The sequence below is a fragment of the Heterocephalus glaber genome, unplaced genomic scaffold (genome assembly GCF_053883595.1).
Source record: "Heterocephalus glaber isolate CG9 unplaced genomic scaffold, H.glaber_assembly_v1.0 deba00000122, whole genome shotgun sequence".
In the NCBI taxonomy this organism is placed as follows: Eukaryota; Metazoa; Chordata; class Mammalia; order Rodentia; family Bathyergidae; genus Heterocephalus; species Heterocephalus glaber.
In genome coordinates, this window is record NW_028258138.1 from 35,729,046 (window position 1) to 35,742,375 (window position 13,330).

The 13,330-nt window shown below is 31.8% G+C and overlaps 1 non-coding gene across 1 annotated transcript; it reads right to left on the reverse strand.

Moving 5' to 3' along the window:
* Window positions 1-12,805: 12,805 nt before the first annotated feature.
* Window positions 12,806-12,963, reverse strand: LOC147830397 (U1 spliceosomal RNA). Its single transcript, XR_015439490.1, has one exon. It is a non-coding gene; the product is annotated as a U1 spliceosomal RNA (small nuclear RNA).
* Window positions 12,964-13,330: the final 367 nt, after the last annotated feature.

A 13,330-nucleotide genomic window follows, 5' to 3' on the forward strand; every position in this document is an offset into this window, starting at 1 on the left:
ACATTGATAGTTATAATTGAGAGGTATTGACTCATCCTTGTTATGATGTTTTACTGTTGTTGGCTCTTTTCTTTCTTATTTTTCCCCCTTTTCCCTTTAGCATCTTACCTTGCCTGGTGGCTTCCTTCTGTTTGGCCTCGTGGAGTTGTGACCTTCGTTGTCTTTTTTTAGGATATTGCTTAAAATTGTTTGGAGTGCCGGTTTGGTGTTCATGAAATTTCTTAGGTGTTTTTTTTTTGTCATGGAAGTATCTAATTTCCCCATCAATTTCAAAAGATAATTTTGCAGGATACAACAGTCTAGTTTGAAAGTTATTTTCTTTTAGGTCTTGAAATACTTCACTCCAGGCTCTCTTTGATTTGAGGGTTTGTGTTGAGAAGTGTGCCATGATTTTGATGGAGTTTCCTTTGTAGGTGATTAGTTTCTTTTCTTTAACTGCGTATAGGATTTTGTTCTTCTGTTGGGTTTCTGGAATCTTGACTATTATATATCTAGGTGTAGATTTTTTTAATCATGGCTAGTTGGAGTTCTATATGCCTCAATTATCTGTATGTCCAATTCTCCTCCTCTGTCTGGAAAATTTTCTACAATTATTTCTGTGAACAGTATTTTTTAATGTCAATTGTACATTCTCTTGCTTTTTCATGGACTCCTATGACTCTGATGTTATTCTTCTTTGAATTATCTAGCAGCTGCTGGATTGATTTCTCATGGTCCCTACTATTTTTAAGAAATATCTGTTTTCATGGTCCATCACCAGCATCTTGTCTTCTATATCTGATATTCTACCTTTAGATTCCTTTAATCTGCTGTGCATACTTTCAATGGAGTTTTTAATCTCCTGAATATCTGTTTGAATCTGTTTCATGGAATCCATTTCTTTCTTATGTTTTGTGATCATGGTTTCCATTTCTTTTTTATTTTGGGCATCCCTGGCTTCCAGCTTTTTTCTGAGCTCATCTACTTTTTTAATCTCCTTCTGTTTTAGAGCCTCTAATCATGTCTGTCACTCTGCTCACCATCTCTGTAGTTATCTGGGAGATTATTTCTGCTTTGAATTTTTCTAGAGCCTCATTCATCTGTTTTGTTACTTCCTGTGATATTAGTTCAGGGTTTCCAGATGGTTGATTATCAGACTTTTCCACCTCATTTCCTCCAGAATTTGCCTTTTGTGGGGTGGAAGTCTGAGTTTGTGACTTGCTTAAATATCTTCTCATTTTTGTTTTTGGTACTGTCCTTGGTTTAGTTCCTGGGTTGATACTTTGAATTTGGTTATTGTAAGTATCTTTGTTGATGTATTTAGAACCCTTATGGAATGATAGCTTCTCAGAGGTGTCTTCCAGATATACCTGGTCTTTAGATTTTGAGTCTGTAATGGCTCTGAGGCTGTCTTATTTTTGTTATACCAGGAAGGGGAACTGACTAGATGAATCATAACACCTTAGCACAAGTGATACAATCAGCAACACCATAGCATCAAGTACCTCTTAGAAAATGACAATTTGTTGTAGTTATTAATCTATCACCTTTAACTGTGTGAATTAAATCAAAATCAAAGACCAAAACAACATATCTTTATAGTGAATAAACTCTTCAATATAGCAACTTTACCCTTCAGAATGGGGGGTTAAAAGGAGTTGGAGAGGGAGGTAGAAGGATAGGGGAAAGTTATCAGAGAGGCCAGAGGACACATATGAGAGATGGAAAGAGAGGAAAAGAAAAATACAGAAGAAATACGAATTAGAGCCAGAACAGGAACACAAAAGGAGATGAAGAACAATATAGGACAGCAAGGGAGTGAGGGAGAGAGAGAGAGACAGAAAGAAAAGACAAAAGGAAAAAAAAATAAAAATTTTAAAAGAGTAGAAAAAGAAGGAAAAAATTAAAAATAAGAGCAAAAATAATAGTGGTAATTTTGAAAATAACAAATAAAAGATAAAAATGAAGGGACTCCTTCAGGACATGTCTCTTCTGTCACAATAGACAATGTGGACAGTACTGTGCAGTTGTAAGTCAGTGAGTCTCAGCCAGTTACTGACCCATTAGTTTAAGGCAGATTTTTGGCTGCACGTCCCAAGTTGATCTCCTTGTCCTCCTTCAGGGTTGAACTGTGCAAGGTTCTATTGCAGGTTCCAGCTGCCTTTCCCCTGAAGATAATCCAGGTACTGATGGGAGGTGATCCCTTTAACTTATCAAGTATGGTGGTTTGGTGTCCCTTTACTGCAGAGATTCTCTTCACTTTTCCAATGGGCTTCAGTTATCATCAGGTAGCCTGAGAGAGGCCCTCTCTCTCTTGTTCACATCTGCAGCTCAGGCCAATGGCCTTTATATCTCCCTGTGACTCTGTACTGTGGAACCAGGTAGCCACACAGCCAAGAAGCCAGAGGCAGCGAGGGGAGGGGACTGTTGTTTTAGGAGCCTGTGGGGCTCCACAGGTGACTGGCTGGCATGCCCTGGGGGTCCTTACCAACTCTTGTTGCAAATACACATAGCCAGCCTGACAGAGCTGGGCTCAGTCAATCCTGGGCACTCTGCTTGTGTGGCTCCACCTAACATGTGTTTTGTACTTACTTCCATTTATGGGATGCATTACATTTATTGGTTAAATTATATATATATATATATATATATATATATATATATAATATATGTATTACATATATTGTCTACGTTGAACCATCTGTGCATTCCTGAAGGGAAGCTTATTGGTCATAATATATGATCTTTTTAAATACATTTTTGCATTTTGTTTGCCAGTATCTTGAAGATTTTTGTGTCTGTGTTCATTGTAGAGATTGACCCATGTTTTTTTATTTGAAGTTGGGTCTTTTTATGGTTTTGGATTCAGGGTAATGCTAGCTTCCAGGGGTGAATTGGTTGTATTCTTTTCACTTATAATTTCCTTAAATAATGGGGGATATTCGTGTTAAATCTTTCCTGAAGTTCTTTTAGCTTTCAGCAGTGAAACTGGTCCTGAGTTTTTCTTAGCTGGAAGATTTTTTTATTATTGCTTCAATTTCATTGCCTGTTATGAGATTCTTCAGTGTTTTTATATCTTCTAGGTTCAAATTTAGTAATTTATATGTGTCTAGGAATCTATTATTTATTCCAGACTCTCCAATGTAGTGCACTTCAAGTTTTCAAATGTTTCTGATAGTCTTAAGTTTGGTGTTGTCTGTTTTGGTTAGTCTTTTTTAATTTTCAGTTGCATTGTTATAGGTCTTTCTTGTCTTTCCTTTGGGAAGTTTAAGTGTCTATTTTCATTATTCTTTCAAAGAACCACTTCTTCAATTTTATATTTTATTGCTTATTTTGTTTGATATTTTTAAAAAAATATGCTGTGTTCTTTATAATTTTCTTCTCCTTACAAGTTTTAGATTTCAATTTTCAACTTTTTCAACCACCTTCATGTATATCATTAGATTATTCATTTCAGCTCAGATTTTTTCTAACTCAGGCATTCATACAGTAAACTTCTCTCTTACTACTACTTTTATTGTGTACCATAGGTTCTGGGATGTTATGCTGGTATTATTACTTGATTGTAGCAGCTGTTTAATTTCTAAATAGGTTTCTTCTGTTACTAACTTATTATTGAAGGGTTTCTTATTTCATATCTATGGGAATTGCAAAAAATAAATGGGCTTCCAAGAAAAATGTGTATTCTGTTTTAGCAGAGTGGAACTATTTGTAGATATCTGTTTAGTCCATTTGTTTGAATGTATGCTTTAACTGTGATATTTTTCTATGCTGTTTTCCTTTATAGATTTATTTGCAAAAGTGAGATATTAAGATCCCAGCATGACTGCACTGATATTTATCTGACCATTCTATCCATTAATGTTTATTTTGTGAAATTGGTTGTGTCACTATTCGGCACATATATATTTACAATTGCTATTAATTACTTTGAATTGTTTCATTAACTAATATGTAATGATTGTCTTTGCCTCTTCTAATAGATTTTCACTTGAAATCCACTTTAGCTAAAAATAAGATCACTATTCTGTTCTTATTTTGGGCTTCTTTTGCATGGGATATTTTTTCCATCATTTCATTTTTAATGTATCAATTTCTTTTTTACTTCAATGGGTCTCTTTTATGCAGAATAACATTGAATTTTATTTTTTGATTCAATCTGTATTTTATTGGCAAATCAAGGTCTGTTTCATTGAGAGTCGTTACTAAATTTGATTAAATTGTTCCTATCTTTGCATTATTTTTCTCTTGATTTCTTTATTTTTTCTTTTCATTTAATGCCTCACTCTGATTTATATATTCTTTCCCTCATACATTTTTGGATTACTTCTGTCTATGATATTTTTGATAATTATTCGTAGTGCTGGTTTGATAGTCATGAATTTTTTAGTGAGTTCTTTGTCATGGAAGATCTTCTTCCTCCGTCAATTTTAAAAGAGTTTTGCAGGATGTGTTAGTCTGGTTTGAAAGTTGTTTTTCTTTATGGGACCTGTAGCACTTCACTACAAGGTCTGTCATTTAAGGTTTGTGTTCAAAAGTCAACTATAATTCTAATTGGTTTAGTTTTATGAATTATTTGTTGCTTTTCTTTAACAGGTTTTAAGAATTTGTCATTGTGATGCACTTCTGGAATTTTAACTGTGCTGTTTCATAGAGAAGTTTTTGTTGTTGTTTGTTTGTTTGGGTTTTTATTCTGTCCATGGTTATTTGGGCTCCCGTATGCCTAGCTTACCTGTTCATTGAAATATTTCCCCCTACTTGAAAAGTTTTCTCTTATAATTTCTGTAAACCAATTTTCATGGTATTTGTACTTTCTTCTGACTTTTCTGCAACTGCAATTAGTATTAGGTTATATTTGTTTGCATTATCTAGCATCTGTTGAATTGATTATCCTTGCTTTTTTGATGTTTTTAAGTATCTTTGAAAATGTCACAGGCATCAGACCTGACACTAATTGACACTTTTTCTTCACATCAGTCACTCCTACTGCCCATACTTTCAGTAGAACTTTTTTCTTTATTTTCCTTGAGAAGCTCTTTATGTTCTCTAAATTTTACTAAAGTGATCTTTCTTATTGTTTTGTTTAGCACCACTCTTTTTCATCTGTATCTTCATTAAAGTCACTGATAAATTTATTGGGTTTAATATCTCTTAAATTTATAACATTTCTGAGCTTGCTTTTTTCTTTGTTTCTTCTTTTTCCATTTCATGCAGTACCACCACTTGGTTTTAATTTCCACCCCATTAATGCCCATTGGATTTACTCTGAGGGAGATGGGAGTTTGGGGTGCTATTTTCTCACTTTTTTCTTTTTCTTTTTTTTTTTGTGTAGGGGGGAATTGAAGGTCAAGTAGAGGGAAAAGATTCTGTCATTAGCATGCACAACTGTTTACTGAGTGTCTGCTTTCCACTTATATAATCTTTATTTTCTTTCTTTTTAATCCACTTCTTTGACCTACTTGTTTCAATAGGATTGGGCCTAGTCATTGTGATGCAAGAAGAGAATTCCCAGGGCCAGGGATTTAGCTCAGTGTTTCTGCTGCCTACCTCACAACCACAAGGTCCTGAGTTTGATATTGGGTACCAAAAAAATTAAAATAGAATTTACAGTTATAACAACATTATCCAATACAACCATACTTCAGTCATGTACATTAAAACTTGTTTTAATAAAGAAAAGTGGCTAAATCAGTAAGAAGAAAGGTAGAGAAGAGAATTATCAATAGTTGAAAAACAAACACAAAGTCAGACTTTATTGGATTTATGATTACAGTTGAAGAAAGGAGTACTGTTCAGGGCATTCGAGAGAATATTTATGATACTAGGAGAAGGCAGGCAGAGGGAAGGAAGTGTAATTAGAGAGGTAGGAAAATATGAGGTTATCAGAGCATATTACTGCTTTGGTTGTTTATATTTAGACCCTTTATGCACAATTTTGGTAAGGGTCACTGTGTCATGCCCCCTTAAAGGTACTATTTATGATAAAGCACAAGTTAATATGTGTACTATTTTGTGTTTACATAGGCAATATCCATGTATGCTAGATGACATATTAAGAAGGAGAAGAATAATAAGGGGATGAGAAAAACAGAAGTGAGAAGAAAAAGAGGACAAAGATAGAAGAGAAGATAGAGAGAGAAAAAGAAGAAAAATACTAATAATAAAAATTTAAAACTTAAAAATAGGTGACAACAAATACAAACACTTAAATATTTCAATATTCTATTTGCGTGTTTCAAGCTGCTGATTTTGTTTGGGACTTGATATCATAAACACTAAAAGCAACATTAAGTGTTTCTATTATTTTGTGAATATGTTACAATATGGTGTCCAGTACTTTATACAGAAATGTTTTTGAGTCTTTTGTTTTACTTTCTTCCTTTCAATAAACAGCAAAAGCATATGTATGATGTGACTTTTCTTAGATATTTGGATGTATCTACTTCTCACTATTTCTATGATAATTCATTGAAGAACATCAAAGGAAAATATATCACATGCCTGATCATATAGTATCTTCAATCAATGAAGTGAAAAAGAAGCCTAAATTGCATATTTAAAACTTAAATACATATACATCTGCATATTTTAATCTTTATGTTTACAAACATGGATAAATAAAACTGTTCATATATTTAATAATTCCTTAATAATGACAATGTTGATAAAAAAGCAATGGAACTTTTCAAAGCTTAGTAAATGAAATACATACTTAATAAAATGATAAATTGTTATACACATAAAATATAAATCACATAAGGGAATATAAACTTACTCTATAGTGAAAGTGAAATCCAACCAAATTTTAAAGTTAAGAAAGTTAAACACAAAGTAAAGAATCACATATTTATATAAAACTGATCAGTATTCTCTAACTTCCTGGAAATAAACTCCTATATTACATTTTAATTTAACAGAATCAGATTATCAACTTTTACTTTAAGTTATCAGAATCATTCTATATCTCTGTTAAAATAGGAATGACAACAATTACTTCTGTATTCAATGCCCTTACTTCTGAATTGTCTGTGATTGCTCTTTATGTTTTGCAATATAGAACATTTAAAGAACAGGTAGGTAGACCTCACAAATTATGTTGTGCACAAGTTGGTGACAACAGAGAATTGTATACCATTTCATCACCTTACCCACATAGTACATAGTGAACTACATGTATATATTTTATTATATGTTCACATATCACACATGAATGAACACTTGGAATTTAAAGATGATTTTAAAAGGTATTGATGAAAATAATTTTCACATACTGGACTCTAATTTACATCAATTATTAAAGTAAATAGGCTCATATCTAAACTCTACCCATATCTGCAACTTCATTTATCCTAGACTATATTGTCATATAAACTTTCTAAATGCTTTTTTAATATAATAACTTCATGGTAATTATTGTTTCATTTTGTTTTATTTTTTGATGAATCTTCATGAGTGAGATTTTAGACTAGCTGCCATAATCAATCTTTGGAGTTGCATCTATGATTTTTAAAATTTTAGTACTGACTGATCCTATCTTTCCTCAGTAAGAAAAATCTCATTTAAAATGTAAATGAATCCTATGGATGCACCTTGAGACCATACTCTTAAGTGAAATAAATTGAACATATATGTTTAAATATCTCATTGTTTCTCTGCTGTGACAAATTGAAAATGGAAATAAGGGAAATAGTGTATAATACATATTGGGAAATGGAAAGATAATGTTCAAATGAGAAGGGGAGAAGGGGAACAAAGGTGGGGGAGGGAGAAAGGAAAGAAGGAACAAGAAAAAAGAATAGAAGGAAAAAATTGAAACAAGATTTTGTAAATGAGGAGAAGTGTGGAGGAATGGGAGGGGGGAATGAGAAGTAAAGAAGAAGCAAGATATGTATTATGAACAGGTTCAAATTCTCTATCATTATCATTATGTATATTTAAATTATATCAATAAATGTTTTTTCTCACAAAAAAGAAATAAATTAGAATCCTTCTAAATATGCTTCTGAGGAGATTTTTTTCAGGAGGTGGCACACCTTCCTCCATGTCCTAAATAAATATCCACATTGATTTTTTTTTTTTTAGTAGACTCTAACTTGTAGGATTATTTCTATTACTTCTTAGTTCACCTCAGAATGAAGAAAGGGGTTAAATCAGCATAGGAATGTGTATTATTTCCCACAAGTTAATAATAATTAATTTACCCCTCTGTGCAAAACTTATGTTGGCATTTGGAATATTATTGATAAACACAGATATTAAAAACATCAATATCCAACTGTCGAAATTTCTAAGAGGCTTACCAAAGAAATGGAGACTTTCTTAAACAGAGGCATACAATTTCACATGAGAATAAAATGAACTCATAATAATTAAATGACTCAAATTAAATAATGTTTTAGCATTTTATTTAGAAATAGTTATGTATTTCTGTTCTGTGCCATCCACCTTTTCTTCAGGTTCACTTGTTGTCTTCATCTTGTGTAATGATTGTACAATAAAATCAGGATATTTACATGAATATTACTCAGACTTCTCCATTTAAAATCGTGTGTGTGTGTGAAATTTTAGTACAGTTGAGACATCATGTAACTACAATCAAAATCAACTTGCATAAATATAGCTTTATCCTGACTGCTCCCACTTCTCCATATGACCAAATTTCTCTCCTCATCTTAAACCCCAGTAATCACTTCCTTTCTTCTTTCACCTTAATAATGATATTTCACAGAAGTTATACAAGTTGAATTGTACAGTATGTGTTCTTTTACGTTAGCTTTCATTATATTCATTATGTTATCTGTGAGGTTTATATGTGTTGTGTGCATCAAATCTTTGTTATTCTGTATTCTGATAGCTACTCATGGAATGAATATGCCACATATTGCTGAAGCACTCACCATTGAAGGATATTTGTGATATTTTCAGTTTCTTGATATTACAATTAAGCGACTATGTACATTCATTTACAAATTTTATTACAGAACTACATATTCTAATTTTTATATGAAAATGCATTTCATATTATCTATGAAACTTGCCCATGAGTGTAAGTACTGGATTGTATTTTTAGATTCAAAAGAAATATCTTGATTCTCTCCCAGGATGGCAGTGTAGGTTTACATTCTCACTAACAATGTATGAGTGATGCGATTTCTATATAGTCTCAACATTTGGTGTTATTTTATATTTAACCATTTTGTTCAGAACATAGTGACAACTAACAGTAGTTCTAGTTTTCATTTTCACTTCTCTAGTGGATCGTGATTTTTAACTTTTGTTTAAAATACAATTTGCTATATGTATTTTTTCATTAAAATTTCTGATTGTGGCCTCAAATAATATTTTAAATGGGATGATATGTTTGCTATTGTTGAGGTTTGAGAATCCTTTGTAGATTTCATAATACTCCTTTGCTGGATGTCATTTTCAAAATCTTTCTATCAGTCTATAATTTGAATTTACTTAGAAAATTTAACAGATTAAATGTTTTTAAATTTTGATAAGACCAAACTTACTAAAATCTCCTTTCGTGTGTTATATTTCTATACCTACTGCTGGTTAATAAAGAATTTTTTTCTAAAAATTTTACAGTTGTCTCAATAATTTATGCTTTCATATTTATGTTAGTTTCATTTGTTGTGATAAAATATCAGAGAAAAATAATGATATGTAGGTTTTATTGTGGTTCACAGTTTCAGGGTTCTTAGCTCATGGTCTTTTGGCTCCATTGCTTCTGAGCCTGTAATAAGGCTGAGAATTATATTGGGGTGCTTAGTAAAACAAAGCTATCACTTCCTGGTGGATAGGGGAAAAGGGGAGAGAGGAGGAGGAGAGAGGGAGAGAGAGAGAGAAAGAGAGAGAGAGAGAGAGAGAGAGAGAGAGAGAGAGAGAGAGAGAGAGGAGATAGCACCATTCAATTGGCCAACCTCAAATGATTTATTTCCTAGTTCTTATCCTTAAGGCATTATATTATGTAGAAAATAAGAAATAAAAGGTGATAATCTGTTTGGATTTAGGTGCTGAAAGATGGACAAATGGGCTTGTAGAATCTATGCTTTCCATTTCAATTATAGTCCTTGGAATCTATCTTTTATTGGGATTATAACATATGTACATTATGAATAACACACTAAATACAATAATCATATAAGATCATGATTTCACTTTTTATTGCATGATTTAAATTTCTACAGCATGATATAAAAAATAATGACTTTCAATTCACGTGCCAGTCCTGAGCCAGAGATATATTTCCAATTATTCATAGATATTTTGCAATTGAATATTCCCCAAGCAAGGTAATTTCATTGTTTAAATATGAATTTACAATCTTCCCAGGAGAAGGTTAAGACACATTCTTTCCCCATTTTCATGATTTTAGTTGATAATATTTTTCTTAAATCAGGCATCTAAACACAAGGTGAAATATAAGTATATTCTTTCTCTGCATTAAAATATTCAGCACATTATTAATTCCCACTAGGTCAATATTCCAAATATCAATTAAATCTTGTCTATTATCTTCATTTCTCTTGATTCTGCATGAATTTGATTTTTTAATATTTCTTCCATAGAACATTAGCTAGACATCTCCTTGGTGCTTTAAAACTATGACCATTTAACTTCCTTAACTCTGATTTAACTGAGGATTTTGCTCTCATAGTCTAAATACATAACTCAAAATTTATAGAGAGAAACCCAAGTGAAAGGTTTCAAGACATCTACAAAGGGAATTTTTTTCTCTGAGACTCCAAAAGCCCAAAAAGCAAAACTACTCTTTAAAAATAAATACATATCAAACTAAGAAAATTCTTCTCAACATATGAAAAACAGAGGGAAGAGAAAATATACAAAATAAAAAGCATATTTTAAACTATGTGCCTGAAAAGGATTAACATCCAGGATACATAAAAAAATTTTAAAAACAGTGAAAATTAAAGAGATAAAATTTTGAAAAGTGAGCAAATGATGATAAATTAGCAAATATTCACAAATGTGAAAATCATATTCTGTTGTAAACAGGAGAAATGCAATGTCCAGAAAACATATGAAAAAACATCAACATCATTTGTTTTCAGAAAAAAGCAAATAAAAACCATAATAACTATCTTACCTCAGTTAAAATGAATATTAGCAAAAATACAACAAAATGATGGTATGAGAAAATGAACCTCTTTTACACAACTGCTAAGTATGTAAATTAGTAGAGCAATAATGGAATATAACATAAAAGTCTCCCAAAATCTAAAATTAGATTTATTATATAATCAAGATATCTTATTTCTGAGCATATATCAAAAGGAATTGTAATCAACTATCAAATAGTACTTGAAGTCTTATGTTTGTTGCAGTACTATTCACAATTTCTAAGATATGGAAACAACCAAAGTACTTATCAGCAGATAAATATATGTGTATGTATACACATGTATGTACACACATAGACATATATAGCTGCATATACACATATAGAATGGAATGCTATTCAGCAATAAATAATAAATCCTATTATTTATCTTCCCATGAATTATGTCATGATATTATAATGGTAATCTTTTTATGAATAATAAATCCTATTATTTAGGCAAAAAATGATGAATCTTATCATTTGTAGTAAAATAGATGAACTACAGGGCAATTTATTGAGTGAGATAAGTCAAATAATTTCAAATACTTCATGTTCTCTCATGTGTAGAAGCTAAAATTGTAGATTTCAATCTAGAATAATTACCAGAGGCTAGGTAATCTAAGGCAAAGAAATAAATAAGGAGATTAGATAAAGTATATCAAAGACACACATAGACAAAGGAACAGGTTTTATTGTTTTACAATACTATGGGAGACTGTAGTTCACAGGAAACAAATTTTATGAATGACTAGAAGAGAGCAGTTTGAAGGCTCTGCACATAATGACAAGGAAGAGTAAAATGCTAATTACTATAATTTGATCATAACCATTTGTATGTATGTGTCATATTATTATCACACTTTATTCTCTAAATATGCATGACTAAAAATTATAATTTTTAAGAAACAATGTTTAAGTAAAATTAGTCTCCCTAGCAAAATAGCAACAATTTGAGAAACATTGAGTAACTTAGGTTTTCTTACAAGCAGATACAAATAGCTCCATTCATCCACTAGATTACATGATATGAATTGAGCCAGGAATTTTCCACATAACTAGAGATCAATTATGGAATAAATAGGGTACTAATAGATAATAAATTGCAGATACAGCCCTATTCACATGCAGAAGGAGCAGGAGTCTTGATAGAAAGTCTCATATGGGGCAAGCACTAAACTTTGAATTTTTGGGTTATGGGAACAGGTTGCATAGGAAGAGTAGAAACATTACTTTGGTGAAGTGGATTTAGGATAATAAATATTTTAAAACAAATTTAAATATTGTTTCCAAGTTTAGCAAACCGTATAAAAATGGCAACTGTGTTCTGCTGAATGACAACCTTGATTATAATTATATTATCTCCTCTGAAATTAAGTGTCCTATAGCATTAGTTGGTCCACCTGTTACAATTGTTTCTGATCAGAATTTTGATGCATAATTGAACAATTTGGAGAATATCAGTATACTTCCATCTATGCAAATAATCTACATTGGTTTAAACAATATAGCATGATTTTGCTAAGGTTTAAGAGAAATAGGAGTAAATTCTCTTAGTTTAGCAACAATTTTTTAAGACACAAAATATGTGAGTGAAAAAAAATCACCTTTTTATTCAATTGATGAAGATTATTTTAGATAATCTAGTTTGGCTTTGCAGCCAAATAGGTAACTACTACCATGATTTCTTTTTTTTTTTTTCAGGGGAAAGCCCGAACGCAATCCCCCACTACCACAAATTATGCAGTTGAGTTTCCCGCACTTGGGGAAATCTCAGGGGTCAGCACAACTGGAGTGCAATGGAGGAGCCTCACCCTGGGGAAACCACCTTCGTGATCATGGCATGCATTTGACATCATCTACTACCTCAAAAGCATGTTAAAACCTTCATTGCATGTCTAATTTACAAAAAAAATCTAAAAAGATTCAATAAAAAAAATCACTTCTAAACGTTTTTTTGTTTGTTTCTTTGTTTTTGGTACTAGGGATCAAACTTGGGGCCTTATTCTTGCAAGGCAGGCAGCGGTGGCACTGAGCTAAATCCTAGGCCCAAATCACTTCTAAATTTGCTTGTGTTATATTGAAATATGTATTAACCTTTTGCTTCTGTTTCATTACTTTTTTGGGGGGGAGGAAGATCTTTGTATTTATTTATTTATTTATTCATTTTTTTTCCTGGTACCAGGGTTCACAATCAAGACCATGAGCTTGCCAAGCAAGCACAGC